This window comes from Canis lupus, chromosome 26 (genome assembly GCF_048164855.1).
Source record: "Canis lupus baileyi chromosome 26, mCanLup2.hap1, whole genome shotgun sequence".
Taxonomy (NCBI): Eukaryota; Metazoa; Chordata; class Mammalia; order Carnivora; family Canidae; genus Canis; species Canis lupus.
The window spans coordinates 30,456,904-30,479,837 of NC_132863.1; the positions used below are offsets into that span (position 1 = coordinate 30,456,904).

The window sequence follows — 22,934 nt, forward strand, 5'->3', positions numbered from 1 at the left end:
GAATTTGCCATGAAATACAGAATGAACTTTTTTAAACATAGTAAAGAATGTATGTAATGGAGAAAAAATATTTCAGCAATAAATGACTGTTAGGAAACCAATATTTTATGGAATAACTATAAGTTACTAGTAGAATTTAGTTTTAAAAAATTCCAAGTAAAATCACAAAGATAGCTCCAGACACGAAATTCATAGAGTAGATTAGGATGTTAGCAAAACCATCAAAACTTGAAGCCATAGATGTGCAACAGCATTTACAGTTTGTCATCAGCATGCTTAATTTTATAAAAAGATGCTTAAAATACAAAGTAATACTTTTATGATGAAATAGAGACTGTCAATAAAAAGTAATTTTTATAATATAGCAAAGAACGTAAAGAAGCTGCTAGATTTAAGGTTATTTATCTTTCTTTTTTAAATGACAAGGGCTCTAAGTTTACTGAACATTTTCTTTTCTACCAGGGCAAAACCTCTCAGTATAATGTCACCTACAAGATAATCAAGTAATAATGACCATGATGCCAGTAGTACTGATAAATACAATCTCTCACTTCAAAATTAAGGCAACATTTTTAAAACGAGGAACAAAGTATCTGAGAGGTGAATTAAACAGGCTATGGGGAGAGAGTTTTGAAAATGGATGTTTGAAAACATCTCCTTTGTTAGAAGATTTAGCTAATAAAATAATCAAATAAATTAATAATAAGAATTCTCACAGCTACGTTCTCTGACATACATAACAGAATTGTTTAACCTGTATAAAATTTTTCTAAACAAAAATCTTCTGTAGTAGAATTTGAAGTGTTTATGTTAACAAATGAGGGCAACATGTTTCGATTATCTCATAAAGCTCCTAGTTGGCATCAGGGAAGGCGGATATTCGGTAGTTTGCGTCCAACACTGCTGCACAGTTGGTGAATGAACTGAGATTGAAGAAATGAGTAGGAGCATGAAGAAAGCAGAGGCCTGGGGGCACCTGGGTGGCTCAGGGGTTGAGCGTCTGCCTTTGGCTCAGGTCCTGATTCCAGAGTCCTGGAATCGAGTCCTGCATCAGGCTTTCTGCAGGGAGCCTGCTTCTCCCTCTGCTTATGTCTCTGCCTCTCTCTCTGTGTCTCTCACGAATAAATAAATTTAAAAATCTTTAAAAAAAAAAGAAAGAAAGAAAGAAAGAAAGAAAGAAAGAAAGAAAGAAAGAAAGCAAGCCGAGGCCTGGAGTGCCTCTTTTTTAGCTTGTCCATCTATGTGCCCATTCCCTTGAGCTATTACTTTGTAACAAACCACTCCTAAACTTTGTTATCATCTTGGGAGGTCCTGGTGCTGAACTCAGCTAAGCAGTTCTTACTTAGGGACTCTGGAGCAGCCGCAGTCAAACGCATCTGGGCCTGGAGATATCTGAACACCTCTCTATTCCAATGTCTGATTCTTTTTTTTTTTTTTAAGATTTTATTTATTTATGAGAGAGACAGAGAGAGAAGCAGGCTCCATGCAGGGAGCCTGATGTGGGACTCGAACCCAGGTCTCCAGGATCACGCCCTAGGCTGAAGGCAGGTGCTAAACTGCTGAGCCACCCAGGCTGCCCCCAATGTCTGATTCTTGGTCTAGGACCACCGGGGTGGCTGAAATGATTGGAGGTTGGTCAAGAATCTCACTCTCCAACCAGCTCCCCCACTATGACTAGAGAACATGGCTCCCCTACAGCATGGGAGCCCAGAAGAGTCGGGCTCTCACATGACATCTGGCTTCCCCCAATGTGAGTGTTCCCAAGGACTCAAGTGGAAGCTCTAAGCTTTCCCATAACATGGTCGCTAAAGTCCCATAAAGTTGCTTCCACTATATCCTATTGGTCACAAAGATCACTAGGGCCACTCCAGCCAGATCCAAGAGAATGGGAAATAGACTCTACCTCTCAATGCAGGGAGCACTGTGGTACAAAAAGAAGGAACTGAAGGCGACCGTCAACTTGTGTACAAATTAACTGCCATAAGGCACCTGAAAGCACCTGGTACTGTTGCTAGCATATTAATCAGTGCTTAAATAATGTAAAGATCTCACGAACACTTCCCTTTCTTCAGTAAAATAAATTGTTTATTAACCTTCATCCAACTGACAGTCCTGCGTCTTTACCTGTAGGTTGTTCATTATTCTGTCCTCTGAATTTTCTTTTTTCTTGTTGGGAATTTTATTTATTTTTTTTTTCTAATTGAAGTATAGTTGATGTACGAGGCAAGAATATACAAGGGGAGAAAGTCTCTTCAATAAATGGTGCTGAGAAAACTGGACAGCCAGCCACATCAAATGCTTCTCAAAACTCGATCACAATCTCTGTGGTTATGATGAATGATTCTCCCATTTTCTTTAACACACGTAGCCTGACAAAGGCTGTTTGGGGAGTATAATACTAACAGCTAATGTTTTTGAACATTACTGATATGCAGAGCTTTTTTTTTTTTCCACAAATGATCTAATTTTATCCTTTCCAGAAATCTTCTAGGTAGGTACTCTGTGTATTTGCATTCCCCAGATAAGAATAAGGCTTAGAGAACTTTGTGACTGATCCTGGGTCACACAGCATGTCAGTAGCAAATGGATGAGAGCAATCCAATTTAGCTAACAGCAGTAACTATGCTCTGAACCGCCATGTAGTTGGAAAATCTGTAAAGATAAACATGTTAAATTACATTTTATTGTATACTTTATGAATTACTTTCATTCTAGTTTATTAAAACAGACCACAAAAAATTATGTATGTCTTTTCTATGGAAGACTATGTAACTATCATAAAAAATGAGGTAGATGCCTGCATTTATTTTTGAAAACAAAGTTGTAGGAGTACATATATATAGATAGAGAAAGAGAGAGAGTATATATATAACATATATATGCTACATAAATATTACACACAGGCATGCATACAAATGCACATAGAAAGAGAGGGGGCATTTCCACAAAAAAAAAAAGACACATTAAAAACATTTTCCATGCAGTTCATACCAAGAAACAGGAGCTGGGTTTCTTTGACAAGAAGAAAGAAGAATGTTTTCTTCCTCTTCTTTATTATTTATAATCATAGCAGGTGCTGCTCCTGGCCTCTGCCCATATTCTTTGGCCCATCCCAAAGATTACTAGCAGCTTTGTCCGTAGTTCCTATATAGGTGGCTTTGGCTTTCCACCTCTCTCTCTGTCTCCCTTACTGTGTGTGTATGTGTGTGTGCACGTGTGTCTGTGTCTCTGCTGCTGGCTTGGGGCAGGTCAGAAGCCCCTGGAGCAAACCTCCCTCGACGTGGGAAGGCAGTGATGGAAAAATCCTCTGACCTCTCTGAGGTCAGTCCCCGTGGGACTGTGACCCACTTACCTGGAACGGAGCCCCTCCTCATTCGCACCTCCTTTGCTGGCCTTTCCCCTTTCCTGTCTTGCTTCCCACTTCCTCACCATGCCGCCCTGGATCTCCTCCCCAAGACACCTGCAGGCGTTTGTGTCCCTGTCTCCGCATCTGCTTTGGGGAGAACCCAAATTAAGACAAATACTATTTAAAGTTTTCTTTGTGCTTGTGTAGCTTTTACCTATACAAGCAAGTGAGCAAACAAAAGCCCCGCTATGTTCAGATTGATAAAACCAGGAAAGAGCACATTCTTTGCAGCCTCCAGTGAGGGCTGCATTGTCCCCAACGCGCCCGCTGGGCCTGCGGCAGAGGCTCTGGCTTCTACCCATGCACAGGAGCGTATGCTGAAGGCCACAGTGGAGTCTAAGGAACCCCGGGTGGGGTGGGGGTCCCTCTGGTGAGGCTGGGAGCAGGATGCCCCTCACAGCACCTCGCCCATAGGGCATGACCCGCTCCTGCGTTCCCATGCCCACCCCCTCGCACAACCATCTGTGGTTGAACCCGGCTGCATGTGCAAGCTCTGAGCGGGGCCTCTGCTGAAGGCTGCTCAGCTCCCCCAGCACAGGGGCTGGGACCAGAGGCCCCGGGATTCATTGTGTGCTTCTGACACCGCGCCCTGGGCCCTGGCCCTGGGGAGCTGAACAAAGTCGTCTCAAGATTACAAGCCATTTCAGCCCGATCAGGGGTTACGGCCCCTACTTTTTAACATGCTGCTTTTATTTGCAGGCTATGAAGTGTAATAGTTCACCATTTTGGTTTAAGTATCACCATAAAAGTCAGTGAGATGGAACAGGCAATAAGTGGTTCTTTTACATAGTGTGGCTGAGGCTGGGAGCTTACGTCTTCATTAACCCACAGAAACGGCTCTGAAAGGGAAAGCCGGGGTGGGCGCTCCCAGCCTCAGGGATCAGAGTGGTCCCGGCCCCAACCCGGGTGCCTCCCTTGGTTCCTTCCTCCGCTGATGCGGAGCCAGGGGGCAAATAGGAGGGCAAAGAGCTGATGAACTTCTTAGGAGCAGTTCTCAGCCTGTGGAGGAAACATGCAGCTTCGGGATGGAAAGTGCAAAACTCTCCCCGGTGGGGGAGAGGTAAAGGGGTGTCTCCAGCAGGATACGCCACCTGACCATCATCTGGGCATCAGGTATTCTGAGTACAGTTCCCCGTAAAACTCCCCAGTGCAAAAAGTGCAAAAGTGCAAAACTCCCCTTTATGGGCTTTCCACATAAAAACAAAGGCACTTTAAAAAACGATTTTATTTATTTATTCATGAGAAACACAGAGGGAGAGGCAGAGACACAGGCAGAGGGAGAAGCAGGCTCCTCGAGGGGACCCCGATGCGGGACTCAATCCCAGGACTCTAGGATCACTCCCTGAGTCGAAGGTAGACACTCAACCCCTGAGCCACCCAGGTGTCCCCAAAAAGGCATTTTTTGATGGGAAAAAAGATAAGCTTTCATACCGTCCATCTACAATCTGTCCCATAAAATTAGTAAACAAATGCTATGGTCCAAACATTTGCATCTCCCCTCAAATTCATGTGTTTTTTGCCCAAACTGCGAGTATTAGGAGGCGGGGCCTTAGAGAGGTGCTTAGGACATGAGAGTGGATCCTCAGGAATGGGATCAATGCCCTGATAAAAGGCCTTACAGACCTCCCGCACCCCTTCTGCTAAGTGAGGACACAGTGAGAAGTCTGCCATCAGCCACCCTGAAGCAAACCCCTCGCCAGAACCCAACCAGCCAGGCACCCTGATCTCTGACTTCCAGCCTCCAGAACTAGGAGCAATAAATGCACCCTTATAACAAGACAAGCCATCCTATTTCCAATCTTACCCAACATATCTTATTTTTCTTAGAATAAAGATAGCCACCCTTCTCTTATAAAAGAGACCATGGAAAAAACCATGACCAGAGCTTGGTAGATCCTCATTACCTGTTGGCACCTTTTTTCTCTTCTTTTTCTTTTTCTTTTTCTTTTCTTTCTTTCTTTCCCTTCCTTCTTTTCTTCTTTCTTCTATTTTCTTTTAAAGATTTTATTTATTTATTCATGGGAGACACACAGAGAGAGGCAGAGACACAAACAGAGGGAGAAGCAGGCTCCATGCAAGGAGCCCGATGTGGGACTCGATCCCGGAACTCCGGGATCACATCCTGGGCCAAAGGCAGATGCCCAACCGCTGAGCCACCCAGGTGTCCCTCTTTCATCTTTTCTATGAAAACATTTCTTAAGGACTAAAATTCCAGATTCAGTGAACCCAAGCCATGCAGTGAAACATACACAACTTCTCATCTTCTTATTCTCACATTCATGCCAGATAACGCCGGTCGGCATAGGCTAGTCTACCTCTCCAAATAACAACTATGGACCTGTTAGATTTGCCCCAAGAGATAAAAAATCTTTTGCCCCCTCTGTCTTAGATCCTGTTTTCTTAGAAGGCCAGTGCTCTTACCCTGTCTTTCCAAGTATTTCTCTTTCTCATAAAGGTGAAGTCATGGCTGTGTGGTTGATTATATCTTAACAAAGATGCCTTGTTTAAGCCAGAGAAGCTACTCCTCTGTGAAGTCTTCACTTTGCAGAAATTCCTGTTATGTTCAGTATCTTTCAAGTTGTAGAACATACCCCTTTCTGGTCCATAGTTACCATTCACCTGTCTCATTTGTACATCATGAAACCATGGGGTAAGAAGGAGTATCCTTCACTGGTTCCAGAGTCTGAGCCAAGTGATAATGGAGAAATCCCTGTTCTATAAGTCTCATATGGCTATGAGAAGACCATTTCTTCATAATCCAAAAATGCAACAGGACACTACAGAAAAGTCTTTGGATACCCAAGAAATAACACATGTTCCCTCATCCATAAGCCAGAATGGATCAAGTCCAATCTTTCATATTACTCATTACAAAATTAGACTTAGTTTATCAATGAAGGTCTTCTCCATAACCCCGGACTTTGTACTCAGAAAGGGTGTAACTTAAATTTGCCTGTCAGTAGCCCTCTGGCCACTTGGAGTTAGGGGATAGAACTAAGACAGTAGCTTCTGTCATCCAGACGTAGAGGATTCAGAACCTTAACCCGCTTGGAGTTAGGGGATAGAACTAAGACAGTAGCTTCTGTCATCCAGACGTAGAGGATTCAGAACCTTAACCCGTCTGTGATGACATAACATCTGAACACACCAGAACCAAACATTCTGCTGCACCAACATACACCCAACATTCCAATTTCCTGCAGCCATCACTCGTACCCTAAAGTTCCCATCCCTCTGTGGCTCTGCACCTCTAAATGACAGGGTGAGGATTGCAAGCAAGCCCAGACACTAAACTCACCACAAAGGCAGATCTTATCATTTGCTCTGCATAATGTATTTCTGATCTATTCTCCTCTAGACCTTTATTCCCATCGATTCCACTCTCCCAATGTCTCAACCACAATTTTACATTTTCTCCTGATTTTGCCTTTACTCTGTTTCTTTGCATTAAGTTCCCCATTATCTTATCCAGTATACTCTTGACTTCACCCCCATTGTTGCTTTGACTATCCTCCCTAGCTCTGGTGCTTCCATCAAGCGTATGCCAGTGTCCCCCTGAGCTTCCTCTGGCCGGCGTGCCTGGACCAGGGAGCTGCTTCTTTGCCAGCCAGCTACACACACTTCCAAGGATGCTGCCGCAGTGTTATTCCTCCCGCCACCTTTTTGTCAAGAATAACATTTTTAATAAATGAATAGCTGCAGATTCTCTCCAGAAAAATTATGGAACTCTCATCAAAGAACCATCTCGTAGTGCTTTTGCCTGAAGGTTTGCCTCTCGGGTGCTTGTGTCACTTACCAGTTTCCTCTGCACTTGAGAAAATTTGGCTTTCTCATCTTTGAATTATGCCTCTGGAACAGTCAGACGTGCCCTGGGCCTCACATGGGCAGCATTAGGGTGGCACATTTTCCCACAAGATTAAGGATTCGACTTGCCACTACACATCCCTAAATGACTCATCATCTGCTTTATGTCCCCTTAGTGTAAGATGTCCCAAGACACATTGAAGTCCTTTGAGATGTGAGTAAGCTTTAGCTTATTCTGCATCCTCCTACATCACAGGACAACAAAGACCACCCTGAACTGGTGGTTCTGTGAGTGGGAGCCATCGCCAGGGGCCTCAGACTATAAAAAGGTGTCAAGACCGACAGGGCAGAGGAAAGGGCGGTGGATGTCCAGACCTTGAAGCAGGCCCCAGCATCTTCCTCAAGGTAACTTCTGGGAACTCCCCAAGGAGATGGACCCCATTCATTCCTGGGACCCGGTCATCCCCTATAGTCCTCTGTAATCCCACCGTGCCCGGGCATGCTGCCACACCAGAGCCGATGTCCCGGCTGCTGCCTCGTGGATGCTTTGTCACTGATGTGTTTCCGTATGTATGCATCGATCTGTCTCTCTGTTTCCCACATTGTTTACCTGTGTGCTCCTCCAGATGCTTGCGATTGCTGGAAGTCTGAACTCTGATTTACAGAGGGGGTGTTATTTACTTCAGCATGATTGAAAGCGTTCCACAATCTGTCTATCTTTGGATATGTCTACTCTCCTGGCATCACACAGAACCAGACACAGCCTAAGGCCTTATGTTTCCTGTTAACTTAACAACCTGCACAAATGTCTCTTCTACACATTATCAATGTGTCCTTCATAGCCGTGTAATTCGTGAAGCCATCTCAGCCTGATCTGAATAAGCAAAATCCTGCCAGCTGTGGGACGTGAGGACCCAACTGGTTCGCACAACCAAGCACAGTATCAAAATACTCGTCCTAGCCCAGAACGGCAGCTGTTATACCTTTTGAGGAGTGCCCATTCTTGACTGTTGTGTTTTACATGTGTTTAAGAATCGTGGTCTGATAAGGGATCTTCTCATTTGGTTTTATGTTTTTGTTTTGACCTAGGACGGGCCGTGGGGTGTGACTTAACTGAGACAATCCAGTGAAATATCATAACAAGAATGCACTTTCTGTTTTGGCAATGTCCTATTATTCTCCACTCTCTATCAGTAAACTATTGGATACAAAAAGTTTTTACAACCCTCCTTGAAGGCTTCCAAAAACGACACAGATGTATTGCTGCACAACATTAGCTGTGGAGAGAATAACTCTGTTAAAGAAGGCTTTTTCCAGTTATAGGGAGAAGCAGAGTCGTTCTTTTAGGGTGAAATTTATAAACTGTGAATCTCATTGGGACAGCCTTGTTGAGCCCCCTACACTAGAAATTTAGACACCCATCTGTATCATATCTGCCATGTGGATGGGGTAGTAATGAGAAGGAATGTGAACGGAGGCTGGGGAAAAAAATGGAACAAAGAAGCAAGATGTCCAGAATTATCCTCAGACTGGATAGAATTACCACTGAAGATCACCTATCCCCAAGTTCACTGAACCATTTTTTAATACCTGACTCAGCTTTCATGGAATGTTGACAGAGAGATGCATGATAATAAACAGAAATTATCTATTCACCTGGAAAGTAGAGATGACTCTGTAAATTGAGTCTGCTATCTGGTTTATACATCTACTATTTATGAGTTTTATTACTGTGAGTTGGTTCCAAGAGTCGGATCATCAGAACAACAATCAGTCAAATCATAATTCAAGATACACAAAGTTGAAGGGGCTGTCACTTCTTTAGCCTAGCCCACGGGACTCCCCCTGTGAGGGAACTTGAACCTTGAGCCATGTATTAAAAAGTCATAAATCACTGGAACTGAGTAGTTCTAGAAGAACTTTTTGGAGACTTTCCCTGAGTTCCCTCAGGCTGTCCTGCTTTCTGTCCTTCCCAAAGCCTGGCAATTCAGCTTCTTTACTTCTCTGAACTATCCACTATATACCTCAAAAAAATTTTTTTTTATTTGCTTCCTTTAGCCTGATGTGGATTCTATTTCTTGCAACGTCAGGACTGTAAGTCATTCAGAGCCATGAGGCTGTTTCTATTCGTGTACAAATGGAGGTACATGGAAGCCATGATTTCTTTAACTGGATTTCAGGACCCAAGGGCAGGATAATTAACCTTTTATTAGGGAAGCTGTGAACCCTTGCCTCCTCCTCCCCAGGCAGAGACAAACAGTTCTCCACCCGGGCCTGACTTAGCGATGTGATTGTTCGAGCCCACGTGCGCTTGCACAGGAAGGGAGCTGCTGGAACTTGCCCAGGAGGCCCTGGCTAGCACCAAGTGCTGGAGGACCCAGGAGGAGGGCTCCCCCCTCACCCTGGGCGGTCGGGTGGAAATAAGCTGTGTCTGCCGCCCGGTTCTGGCAGCAAAAGCAGCACCAGCACCAGAGAGGGTTCGGACTCCAGACCCCCCAAAACCAGGAAATTCCATGCTGGAGCTAAAATTGTAGCTGGCCTCCCTGGTCGTGCTCTCAGCTCACACGCTCTGCAGCCTCAGCACAGCGTGGAAGCACACACGCTACCCACGTGGGTTGAATTATGGAGGCAGAGAGCTGCCGTCATCTCCTGCTCTCACAACCTCAGGGTGAGGAGGATCCTTCACCCTCCATGTGCTTGAGCCCTGGGACCCAGCCGGCTGTTAATTTTAACCGTGGCAGCAGAAACAGAAAACTGACATCGGTTGTTGCAGGCCAGGAACCGAACTAGAGATTTAATGAGTATTATCTCTCTACTCTTTCCAACAACGTTTTGGTTGAAGTAATATTATCCCCATTTTACAGAGGTTTCCCTGTGTCTGTACATGTGCCCAGCGTTTGGAATCTGATCTCCAGGTCTCTTGTGTCTGAAGCCTGCGTGACTACTTGGCGTGTTCTATCTGATGCAGCTGAAGAGTTTGAATTGCTCAATTGAATTGCCCATGCTCAAGTGCCTTCTTAAAGTGATAAAAACCAGACCCCCACCCCTAGATGTTTCTATTGAAAGAGCCAGGAAATGTGGTCCTTTAGGCCGGGAGATTTTCCTCTGCCTCTTCTGGCCAGGTCATTGTCATTAAGAGAGACAGTCAGCTCACAAAGGATAGGACTTGGAACAGAGGGCCCTGGATTAAGAATTAGGAAAGCCAGTTCCAAGCTCTTCCACATGACATGGGTTCCAACGCTTGCCTTCTTTGTGTCTTCAACCCATTTATGAGAAGACAGGGCATAAGAACGTCTACCAGAACAGCAGTGTGCCCTATGAATAGGGCAGTGATCTACCAAAAGGTAGAGGGAGGGGGCAATCTGCCCCAGTGAAGCATGTTTTTTTGTCACTAACGTTGTTTAGACTTGAAAAAGAGGGTGAGGAGCCTCAGTGTCCATTGAAAGATGAATAGATAAAGAAGATGTGGTCTATATATAGAATGGAGTATTACTCCGCCATCAGAAAAGATGAATATCCACCATTTGCTTCAATGTGAATGGAACTGAGGGTATTATGCTGAATGAAGTAAGTCAATCAGAGAAGGACAATCATTACATGGTTTCACTCATAACGGGGAATATAAAAAATAGTGAAAGGGATCATAGGGGAAAGGAGAGAAAATGAGTGGCAAAAATCAGAGAGGGTGACAAAACATGAGAGACTCCTAACTCTGGGAAACGAACAAGCGGTAGTGGAAAGGGAGGTGGGTGTGGGGATGGGGCGAATGGGTGGTGGGCACTGTGGGGAACATTTGACAGGATGAGCACTGGGTGTTATACTATATGTTGGCAAATCAAACTCCAGTAAAAGAAAAAAAAAATATATATATATACACACACACAAAAAAAAGGAAAATAGAGTGGGTCTTTAAGTTAATTTTCTGATTGTTTTTTAACTGTCTACAGACGATGCAACCCTTCCGACCTGCAAGAGGGAGCAGAGTGGGAGGAGTTGGAAGGTTATCCTAGATCTGTGTGCTCCTAGATCAAGGAATTTCCCTCCCAGCCCCCCAAAAAATTATAAGGCAGCTGCTGGAAAAGAACTTATAAACCATGAACATCAATCCATCACTTACAAATCCAGAAACTGAAGCCTCTAAAAGAAAAGTCAGTTGCCCAGGATCGCATAGTAAATTGGTGGCAGAGATAAAGCTAAAGCCAATTTTCTCAATCTAAAAAGGAGTCTCAGCACAAATGTAAAGTGGTATGAGACCAGTGTCCCACGGCCAGAAAAGGCTCCCTCCCAATAATTCCAAGGAATCCAGTCACTTCAGATTCTGGCATCAGAATGAGGGATCATTGGGTCCCAAAGACTTGTGCTCAAGTCTTTGGGTGCTGACAACCTCACTGGGAAGGGCAGACGAGCCACGCTATGGAGTAGAAATGACTTCCCAAGGCACAAACACAAGCAGTGTCACAAAGCAGCACATGATGAGGTGTCAGTTTAGGGGAACAAGATGGTGATGCTCCAACAAAGCAAAGGCAAGCAACCATTTGGCGCTTCCATGAACTCTTCCCAGCTCACCTCACATCCTCTCTGGTTCTCTGAGCCCTTAATCAGTAACTTAAACAGGAGATTTGCTGGGTAATTATATGTTTATAAGAAATGATGGTTTAGGGGAAACAATAAGAGACAAGGAGCCATTAGACCTGTGTTTATTGCTTGTCCCTGCTGTGTGCTAAGTGAATGGTCTTGGACAACTCTCTTCACCTTTGAGACTTGCTCTCTTCTGCAAAGAGGGAATAATAATCCATCCTTCTCATGACTGGTTGAGAGTTGTATGAGAAATGAGGCAGAAGAGTCTACCATTATGTTTGGCTCATGGTGACTGCAGAGTAACTTCCTTTTCTTCAATTGGACTGCTAACTCCTTGAGTCCTTGTATGACTTAGCATCTCTCAAAGCTCCTTCTTTGTGCCATCACAAACATTATTGATTTAAACTGGCTTAAGAGTGATCAGGATACAGAAGAAGGATGTCTACCTTGTTTTCACAACAGAAGAGAGTTGGATGTGCACTGCTTTCCACTGAACATCTGTTGGAAACTGAGTTGAATTTCTGGACAATTCTTCATGGTCCTCGGTCCATGGTTTGGGTCCATCATCAGCTAGACACAGAATCCTGCCAATAACCAAAGAAGAAGAATTACTTCCTCAAGCATCTAACAACCCAGAAGATTTTGCTGATGATCTCTTTAAAGTTTCTATATGATGATCTCTACAGCATATTCATTTTCCCAGGAAAATGGCAAATTCAGTAAGATGAATCAAATCTTCATGATTTTACCTCCCACCAAAGAAAACTATCACTTATATTTATGCCCACACAAGAATTGTACCAAAATTAGTTAAAAGTACTGAGTGGTTTATGAAAAAGATTACTTTTATTATTTTTAATCACTGTATTATTTGTTACCATAAAAAGGAATGCTTTATTTCATACAATAAAGCAGAGTTCTATATTAGAGGACATGCACATATACACACACTTATGTATAACATGTCTGTGTGTATATTTACCATAAAAGTATATATTTGTGTGTATATATTTATGTATTACATTATGTTATTTTTGTATTGTTTATATTTGCATTTTTTGTACATTTATATTATTATGTTTATATGATTTATATGTACATATAATCATATATGTACATCATGGTCCTCTTAATAAGGGGAAAATAAGCATTAATTTACCTTTTGATTATGATAGGAATTGTAGACAATGTGGAAAATACAACATACCAAACAGTCAGGGTCTAAACAGTAGACAAAAGTCATATAGCACTCTGAACAAGAAAAGTTTCACACAAAGAATTACTAACTATAACATGGAATAACCTACTACGGGGTAAAGAGAATTCCAAGGAATACAGTAATGGTGGGATAGGAAACAGCCCCTAACCATAGGGTTGAGGCAGAGAACCCAAGAGAGGAACAACTTCGGAAGATCCATCAACTTCCCAGAGCAGAGATCCAAATTTGGTTTGCGATGATACTGCTTTGGCCCAAAGGATGGTGGGGAAGTTCCCTGATATGTGTGTTCCTGGAGTAAAATGTTGATCCCCAGTAGGAGTGTGGCTGAACATCTCTGGAGATGAGCATCACTGGGTGACCCACTAGCCACACCCCTGCTATGGAAGCAAGACTCAATACCAGAGTCAGAAGAAAAGCACTTTTCTAGACCAGGGTCTCTCCAGCGCCCTCTACTGATACATTTTGCCATTATGTCTACCGCAATAGAATGGTATTCCAGTGTGGCAAGCAGGACACTGATTTATGGATGTGTAGTTGAGAGGTATAAACTGATAACCAACACATACAACAAAATATAAGAAAATAAACTAAGATCATCAATAGGCCAAGCAACTGAAAAAATCTTCTGTTGATAATATCAATAAATATTCTTCTAAAACTTTTATTTATTGTGTGTGTGACAGTGGGGGGATGTGTCTTTCCATGGTTTGGGTTTTGTTTTTTTTAATATAATCAAGATTATATTTTATGCCCAATGTATCTATATTGGTTTTTAACTTATAACACAGATAATGTTTTATATCATTAAAATTCCACTTAACATCATTTTCCTGGATGCATAATATTTCACAATATTATGTGTACAATAGAGTACATACTGAAGTAGCCTTCCAAATCAATGAGAAAAACAGCACGCTAATTGATAAATGGGCAAAGGACATGAACAAAAGAACTGTTTACTAAATATGAACTACACTTTTTAGGCAAAGATAAAGAAATGTTAAATCTCTAACAACTAAAGAAAGCTATGATGAAAAATACAGCAAAACTGGGCATCGGCTTGCAGTCATGCTACATTTCCTTGTTGGAACATCTGAGTTACTACTCAAATCAGTTTCAGACAATGACAAATTCTTCAACTCCAAAACTTGTTTTTCTTCAAATGAGAATGGCTGTAAATCATAATTTTTCACATGCATGTATGTTGTGTGAGTGTGACATTGCTAAGTTTTAAATAGGCGCCCAGACAGATGGGAACCAGAACATGACCTTCATCTCTCCCAGGGTTGCCTCCAGAATAATGATTGGGGTTTGTTTTGAAATGTCTTCCTTGGAGAAGGAGTCCCCAGAGGCATCTTATAGACTAAACCTTTGGCTCTGTTTGGCGCAGTGCCTGCAGTGGTCAGGCCCTGGGAAATGCTCAGGATCCCTGCAGGGGGATGAGGCTGCAAGGAGGGGCCCAGCTCCAGACCCGCTCTTCCTGATTTGTGTCTGCTCTGGCCTCAGTGCCGAGCATGGCCAGTGTTGCTACCTCTGTGGTGGACCATGAAAGAGTTGTGACATTCTTTTATGGAGTTGCCACTCCCCTCGCATCAAAGGCCACCTACCTATTAGAATAGTGGAAAGAATGCTGGATTTGGAGAGCCCAGATCCTTCACCAAATAGCTGTATGATCGTGGATAAGTTACATAAGCCCACGAGTGGTGACCTTCTCACCCAGAGCATTGGGCCAACGCCTGCTCTGCCTGTATTACTAGATTGTTGGGAGAAACACAACTGATTTACAGGCCATGTGCAAGACGGCCTAGACTCTGAGACAGACCAGACGTTTTGGATTTAAATATTGTTTCCATAGCTGGGCATCCCAGAGAAAGTTTACTTTTCATGCTCAGTTTTATGAACTGGAAAATGGAGATTTCTCATAGAATTATTATGAGAGGGGCACCTGGATGGCTCAGTGGTTGAGTGCCTGTCTTTGGCTCAGGACATGATCCCGGGGTCCTAGGATCGAGTCCCACATGGAGTTCCCCTCAGGGAGCCTGCTTTTCCCTCTGCCTATGTCTCTCCCTCTCTCTGTGTGTCTCTCATGGATAAATAAATAAATAGTTTTTTAAAAAAGAATTATTATGAGGATTACCTTGTATAAAACGGGTAAGCATTATAACAAGACCTAGAACCAGTCTTGTAATTACAGTAATCCCAGTTTAGAAAGTCCTACTTTTCAAGCATTCTTTCCTACCTTCTCTTCTTAACCTCCTCCACACTCCTTCTCAGTTCAATCAAGCAGTATTTTGAAACCTGCACTTTTAGTATTTTTGTTATCATCTGACATGGTGAATGACATTTTCCTAGCCTGGATCTCATCTATCTGAAGTCTAGGACGACACTCCCAAGCCTTTCACATATTCCATTATTCATTCAGTGAATGTTTATTGAGCAGCTACTAGATCCCAGCGCTTGTGGGGGGTCCTTGAGGTATAATTATGATTTAAACTCAGCCCTGGTTATTGAAATTCTGGTGGTCCAGTTCCAAATTGGGAGGCAGGCAAGTAAACAAATGATTTCAGAACTGAGTGATAAGTAGGTAACAGAGTCAAGCACAAGGTTCTGTGGGAAATTGAGTGAGATGGGATTAGCTCTTCCTTCTGGGATTAGGAATGCCCCAGTGGGTTATTCAAGCAGGGCTCTGAATGTACTCGGCAGGCAAAGAGGAAAAAGGTACTCTAGACCAGGAGAACAGAATGTTCAGGAGCATGGAGGTGTGAACACACATGACCTAACAGGAGAGACTAAAAAATTGACTCTGGCAAAAGTAAAAGGAATGGCTGCAGTAAGTTACATGGGGGAAAGGGCAAGAACCAGAAAATACTGTAACATGAATGAAGGGATTTGGACATTTTCCTAGAAATTAGGAGTTTTAAACACATGGCCACCCAGCAACCCTGATTTAATGAGGTCAGTGTCTTTAAATTTTGCATTGAATATGGAGCATGTACTACTTATTTGGCCACAGAGCCCACTGTGCCATATTGTCTTATACTGCACCCCTTCCCAGGTAGCCCTGATGGGTCTGAGTTGGCAACCCTGCTTGGGCTTAATTAGTTGCTAAAGACTTTATACCAGGTATTGACCTCATCAAGTCCTTCTGGAGCCTGGAAGGAGGAGGTGTTGCATGTCCCGGGGTACGAGTTTGTATGAAGAAAGAATAGCTAAAGAGCTACTGCACTAAAATGAAAATAATAGAAAGTGTTTGCAAGGACATGGAGTAACCAAAACTCTTGTACACGACAATCACTGCAAGTCTCAATTGGTACAACCACTTTGCAAAACTTCTTGGCAATATCCAAGTTTAATACTGAACATCTGCAGGCCCTATGACCCAGCAATTCCATTCCCAGATACATGTCCCACAGCTCTGTGCATACACGTAGACCCGCAGTCAAGCACAAGACTGTTTACAGCAGTGGTATCCACAATAGCCCCAACCTGGAGACTACCCAATTGGACAGTACACTGTGGATAAACAAACTGCCACGTGTTCATGCCAGAGGTTACTATACAGCTGAATGCTCTATGTCTATGAAAGCAATACAGAGAAATCTCCTAACAATATTGAATGAAAGAAGAGAAACTCAAAAGGGTATATATTGAATGAGTCTGGGTATAAAAAGTGCAAAACCAGTCAAAACTAAGATTAACTGTTAGATAACGATTATTCGTGGCCGGGGAAACAATGTAGGTCTGCAAGAATGCAACAAGGTGACTTTGGGAGAGGTGGGGAGGGCTAGCGGTGTTCTATTTCTCCATCTGGGAACTGATTTCATAGGTGTGTTTGGTTTGTAAAAATTCATTGCTCCAGAAAAAGCACACTTACAATATTGTGCTTTTCTGAATAGACTTCAATAAAAAGGTTTTTACAAATTTAAAAATAAGTTAGAGGTCACTGTAAGGCTATTGTGGTAGACCAGATGACATTTTTGTGAAAGTTCTACTGTAAATCAAATGCTCTCCTAAATGCCGAGGACACCAGGCTACAGAACCTGGAGGAGAAATTAAACGATCAAACACTTGAGAATATTTTCAGTAAGGAAAGGCAAGGGAATGAGCTACAGCTTAGGGGGTGTCACTGAAGGATTTGGGGCTACTTTAGACCGCATAGTCACTGCTTTCCCTCTTCTCAGGCTGCTAGGATTACGTACTTGTGCACCATTATATTAATCAGTGGTGTTAAAACAGGATGTTGGTGGATCCAAAGCCAGCAGATCTTGCTCCATCTTGGCAGGGAGGCGGGATTTTGACAATGCTCACCTAGAGGGGCCATCATGTGCAAGAATGTGGCACAATCACCATGCCATAGCAGGCAAGACCTGTGAGCACAGACTGATGATCCAGGGTTCAGAGTGTCATCACTGGGCAATGGGAAGTAAAGTCATTTGCTGTATCCATGCACAATTCCCAGGAGACATTCTCCATCAGTCTTTGGCCTATTTTGCAGAATCCTCTGCTGTTTGCCTCCAGGGTAGACTATCTCCCAAGGATACCATGACAGCATATTTAACATACCCTTCATCTCAACATTTTTTTTCCTGAAATGTTTTTTCTCTCTGACTCCCCGGCAATTCTGAACATAATCGGTGTTCCCTTGTTACCAGGGCTTTTTCAGCACACTTTATTTTTGAAAGGTTTCTTGAAGCTCACTTTTTGCGTGTTTAATATCCGAATAATTTTAGATTTCATAGCTAGTCCCAACATCTCACTAACTCTTGCATGAGTTAGAGAGCTCATTGGAAGAAAAGGTATAGGTGTTTTTTTTAAGCCAGACCAACATTAAAATGGAAGGTTTTAGTTTTTAATAATATCACTGGAGATTCTAAAAATAAATGTGCTGTATACATGTAAAATCCTAATCACAATTTTCATAGCAGAATATGAAGCAGAGACAACTTGAAGATATCTCAGCTTTTCAGAAGGAGTTATTGCCAGATTTGATTCTGTTTCAACAGCGTTGGCTCTCCGGTATGTCCCTGCATCTCCAGAGCCTATATATTTGAGAATCTGCCTTAGATATTGACATTCCTATGAAGGCTTCCCTGAAAAGCTTAGCCAGGAATGCCTTCTACAGACATCTGTTGTACCTTCCTGACACAGGACTACATGAGGGCATGTCTATCAATCTCCCCAACTGGCCTGCAGGGTCTTGAGAAAGGGGATTGTGTCTGAGTTGGCTATGTATCTTCTATCACACAGCATCATCGCCATCATCATCATCATCATCATCATCACAGGTCATATCAGCTGAGCATGCACACTCCACCCTCCGCTGCCTGAATGGGCTTCTTTCATTTTAATTCTCCCAACAACCCCAGCAGAAGGTATGATTACCACTCAGTCTTATATGAATAACACAGGAACATGGAGGAATTAAGTCACTTCCTTCACATCCCTCAGAGCTAGAACTAAAACCCCAGGGAGCCTGGCTCCTATCTTCATTGCCACTTTTCCTCTTCCCTAGCACAGAACTAAGCACAATGGAAGGTCATAATGGTGTGTGGAGCAAACTGGCCCCTAAGTTTGGCAGTGTCTTGGAATTGGTTTGGACAAAAAAAAAAAAATGGAAATGAATTCCAGTCTCACAAGAGTTTTATGGAAGACTATGGATCATTGTTCCAAGACTGCTAATGACCAATTTGCTAAACTGAGATCTGTGAGCACCCCAGCCTTCCCAACAGTCATACCACCATTGTCTCCTAGAATCTCCATCCAGCTGCTGGGAGGATTCCTCAGGAGGCATGCTGTGAGGACAGGTGAGGCTCTTGGAGTAGAAGGGAGACATACTTAAGCAGTTGGCAGCGATGTGCTTTTTCCATTCCTTTTATTAACTCCCATTGACTTCCATTAAAAAAATGAAAATGCATTCCCATGGGACAAAACATTTGGCCTCACTACTAGGCAAGAGTGACCTGTATGAAAGAAACAAATCCTTTTCAATCAGCTGTTTAAAGGGAAAATGATAATGGATGAGAAGACCTGAAGGAATAAAGATAACCATCTCCAGAAAGCAATGTTGAACAGCATAAAACATGAAGCAGGAAGAAAAATACCTTTTAGCAAAATAATAATAATAATAGTAATAATAATAATAATAATAATAATAATAATAATAAAGTTGAGAAAGGAGGCCAAAGGAGTCCAAGCAAATGTGGAGATTCATTTAGTTATTTTATGTTTCTCAACCCATGTATTCATTTAGTCAATACACACCACTCATCAGTGCTGTATGCACCCTGCCTGACACGAGGGAGAAAAAGACAAACTAGAAAGTGCTCAGGAAGTGGCACTGGGGCCTTGTGCTTGGTAGGCGTGCAGATGCTCTCCCAACAGTAACGCTATGGACTCTGGCCTGGAGAGTCAGCACAGCACAGACTCTGGAACCAGGATCTTGTGGGTGAGACTTCTGTTCTACGGTTTACCACCTATTACCCTGAGCAAGGCATTGAACCTCACTGACCTCATTTTCCTATCTATAAAGTAGGGAAGATAGCCTCAGACACAAAAATGTTGCTAAAAGGATTAAATGAATTAACATTTGTAAAGCCCTTAGAAATGAAATACAAATGCAGTTGCACCATTTGTTATCTACAAGAGTTTGGGGAATCAGTTTATTTATTTGTAAAATTGATAAATTAAACAGCTAAGGATTATAGATACGAAAATCACACAAATATATATATACGTGTATGTATCTACATCACACACAAATACATATATACTGCATATATACCTACGTACCTATCTAGCTATACAGGTGCACATACACACATATATGCAAATGTATATATACACACATACATATGCACTATATACCTAGATATGTATGTATAACATGATATGTATATGTATAACATGAAGGTATAAAGTGCTTGATGGTGCCTGACACCCAGAAGACACTCAAGTAGCTATGTGGTAAGCACTTTGCAACCCTCATCTATCTATACCTATCTCATATAATTTTGTCATTTTATTATTATTTAATAGGAAATGAAGCAGAAGGAGATGCTGAAGCTTTTATATATTAAAAAAGAAATTTGCTGAACCTCCATTGTGTGCAAGGCACTGAGATTTCATGGTAAACAGAGACAGATGTGGGGGCTGTGCTCAAGGGCGCTTGTAGTTTAGCCAGTTGTCCTGGCTTGAGTGGATGAGTGGATGGTGTTGTCCACTCAGCTACAGAAAATTAGAAGGAAGAACAACTTGGTAAGGGAAGTTCATGAGGTCAGTTAAGGACAGACGAGGGTAACAGAAAGAGCTGGCAGGAAGACACATGGGTTTGGAACTCAGGGGCAGAATGGAGTCTGGGTTTCTCAGGAGCTGCCTCAGGAGAGTAAGATTGCCAAACTGAACGAATGGAGTGAGAAGCTGTAACAGGTAAAGAAGACAACTGTTGATAACTCTCGATATTTTAAATGCAAGTAGAGAGAAGGTTGCAGTGATAGAGAAAGGAAAAGTCAGAAACGTAGGAGATCCAGGATTCTGCAAGGGAATGCAGAGAAAGGCGGCATCCATGGGATCCTGTCCTTGCAGCCTAGAAAGGCGAAGGCCACTCACACAGAGGCCAGAAGGTCAGAAAGCGACATAGGTCCTGTGTTGTCCGTATTGTGACAGCCGTTTACAAAGCCAAACTTTGAGACATTGCGTGCATGTCATGAGGCTCTTGCCATCCAGGGGCTTCTCCTTTCTGGAAAGTTGCTCACCTTCTGTTCTTCACAAGTCTTTACAGTTTAGTCAGAGCTCTCGCCCATCTGGTCGGGGCCTCTCCACCGTGAGTCAGGCAGGGCTGTCGTCACTATGTTCATCCAGAGGAGGAAGGAATGAATGAGTTACAGAGGCTCAATAGAGTCAGAGGGCTTGCAGATTTATTAGCATCCTGCAACATGCTTGCTGTTCTCTACCTGACCCTGGCTTTAGAGAATTGTGTCTTCTGAGACCTATCTGCAGGAATTAAGCTCAGGGTCTTCAAGGGGCACTTTGGATCCACATGACCCTTGACATATGAAGAGCTAACTTCCTTCAGTCCTTTGGAAAGTGAATAAAGAAATACATAGGGGACTAAACCTGTTATTAGAGTATTTTCACAGTGACAGAGAAAAAACGCAGAGAAACACATCGCTGTGTGTCACTATAGCCCACCCTCTCTCCCCATCCCCAACCGATGGAGCAACCAGCCTGAGTCCCTGGGGATGGTGGAGGCAGCAGCCTGTGCCTGCTCCCCTTCCAGAGGGGGCCTTATCTCCTACTGCTGGTGGCTCAGCACTCGGGCCATCCCTCGTGTTTCCATATTGCTGCTGCTGACTTGGGACCTCAGCTCTGACTCTGCTTCCCTTCCTCGTGTAGTTTAGCCAGACTTTCTTATTTCTGAAGCCAGCAGCTTCCCTAGGCACAGTGACACAGGATGTCATAACTCAGCCACCAAACAGGGAGGGGAGGAAGGAATGAAATGGTGCTGAGTGGCTGAGCTGAAGAAGCATGTGTGCAGGGGAGCCTTAGAGGCTGACACTGAGGATGTCAGACACAGAAGCCAACTGGGGGTCCAGGTGACTCTTCACATTCAAAGTCCCCGGCATATGCCAAAGAGGTGAGACTTGGAATTGGGACTCTTGAGTGCTGCTCAGCAAACCAGGGCTGAAGCACTTGTGGATGAATGGAGCCCATCGGAAAGACAGGAGTGGGTGGGATTTGCAAGGTGCATCCCACCATCCCAGTATAAGCAATGCTAAGCATCTAGCCGTAGACCCCTTTCACATTCCACAATCTGGTGGGTCTTCAAGGTTGCTCAGGTCGGGATTCATGAATCCAACCATGTAGCTAACAGCGGCCAGGACTCCATCCAGAGGAGCCAGCACCAAAGGGGCAGGGCCCTAGAGAAGGGCCCCAGAGAGGGCACAGGGTCCCTGCCGCCAGACACACTGGAAGGGAGTTAGCAGATCCTACTGCAGCTCTCAGCTCAGTGTATTAACATGTGCTGAGCTGTCGATCCTGTTTCACAGAATCTTTAAGTTAACATGGCAGACATTTGGCTGACTGTGTCTTTGAACATTTAAATTATGTCAGAAAATTACACTGTTTTTCCTCATAAAAGCTTGAGTTTTAGATAGCTTGCTTCATTTTTAAAAAACATTTTGCTATACATGGAGAAATATATATACATGTAGCATATGCATATAGAGAGAAGTATCACAAACCTAGAGAAAAGTATAACATACATACATACTGCAGAGCTCACTGAGTATCACAACTGAACACACTCATGCGACCAGCATCCAAAACCAGAAATACAGCACACCAGTACCCCCAAAAGTCTCTGTAACTCTTAACTCTTCCCTTAAAAAAAAATTCTAACTTAGCAACTCTGACAATTCCAAGAAATATCTTTCTGATTTAAGTTGAAAACAAGCAAGGAAATCCGATACAGTGTGCAGGCGCTCACTCTCCCGCATATTCTTTGTACAGATCTTTCCTACAAAGGGAAAGACGCCTTGTCTCTGGCTTACCCAGCAAGGCCAGTGGAGATTCACTTGGACTCCACGGAATGGACTTATAGCCCTTCGTGGTGGCTGTTGGCTATGCAGTCACTCAGAAGTTGGCCCTATGCCTGGATGAATGTCCTGAACCCTCCTGACTGACTGATGTTCTGCACGTCATCCTTCTAAACTCTGAGGCAGCAGCCAACATGGAACAGGTGATTTCCACAACCAGCACTTACTTATTTTCCTGTGGGCTCCAATAGAACACTTGGAACCGTTTCCTCTACAGGGAAGGCACACCTTGGAACTGCTAAAGAGCCTGCTTCCAGGATATTTTGAGCCTTAGAGTCTTTGCTTGGGATCGGGATGGGGGAGGGGTACAAATATTCCTCCAAAACTAGATGCA

The 22,934-nt window shown here is 43.3% G+C and overlaps 2 long non-coding RNA genes across 2 annotated transcripts; one reads left to right on the forward strand and one right to left on the reverse strand.

Annotated features, from left to right (window-relative positions):
• Positions 1-2,391: 2,391 nt before the first annotated feature.
• LOC140618455 (uncharacterized) lies at positions 2,392-6,407 on the reverse strand. The gene is made up of 3 exons (XR_012018584.1): positions 5,828-6,407; positions 5,311-5,398; positions 2,392-3,490 (listed from the first exon to the last, which is right to left on the reverse strand). It is a non-coding gene; the product is annotated as an uncharacterized lncRNA (long non-coding RNA).
• A 170-nt stretch (positions 6,408-6,577) lies between these two features.
• On the forward strand, positions 6,578-8,305 carry LOC140617885 (uncharacterized). The gene is made up of 3 exons (XR_012018035.1): positions 6,578-6,668; positions 6,926-7,615; positions 7,837-8,305. It is a non-coding gene; the product is annotated as an uncharacterized lncRNA (long non-coding RNA).
• Positions 8,306-22,934: the final 14,629 nt, after the last annotated feature.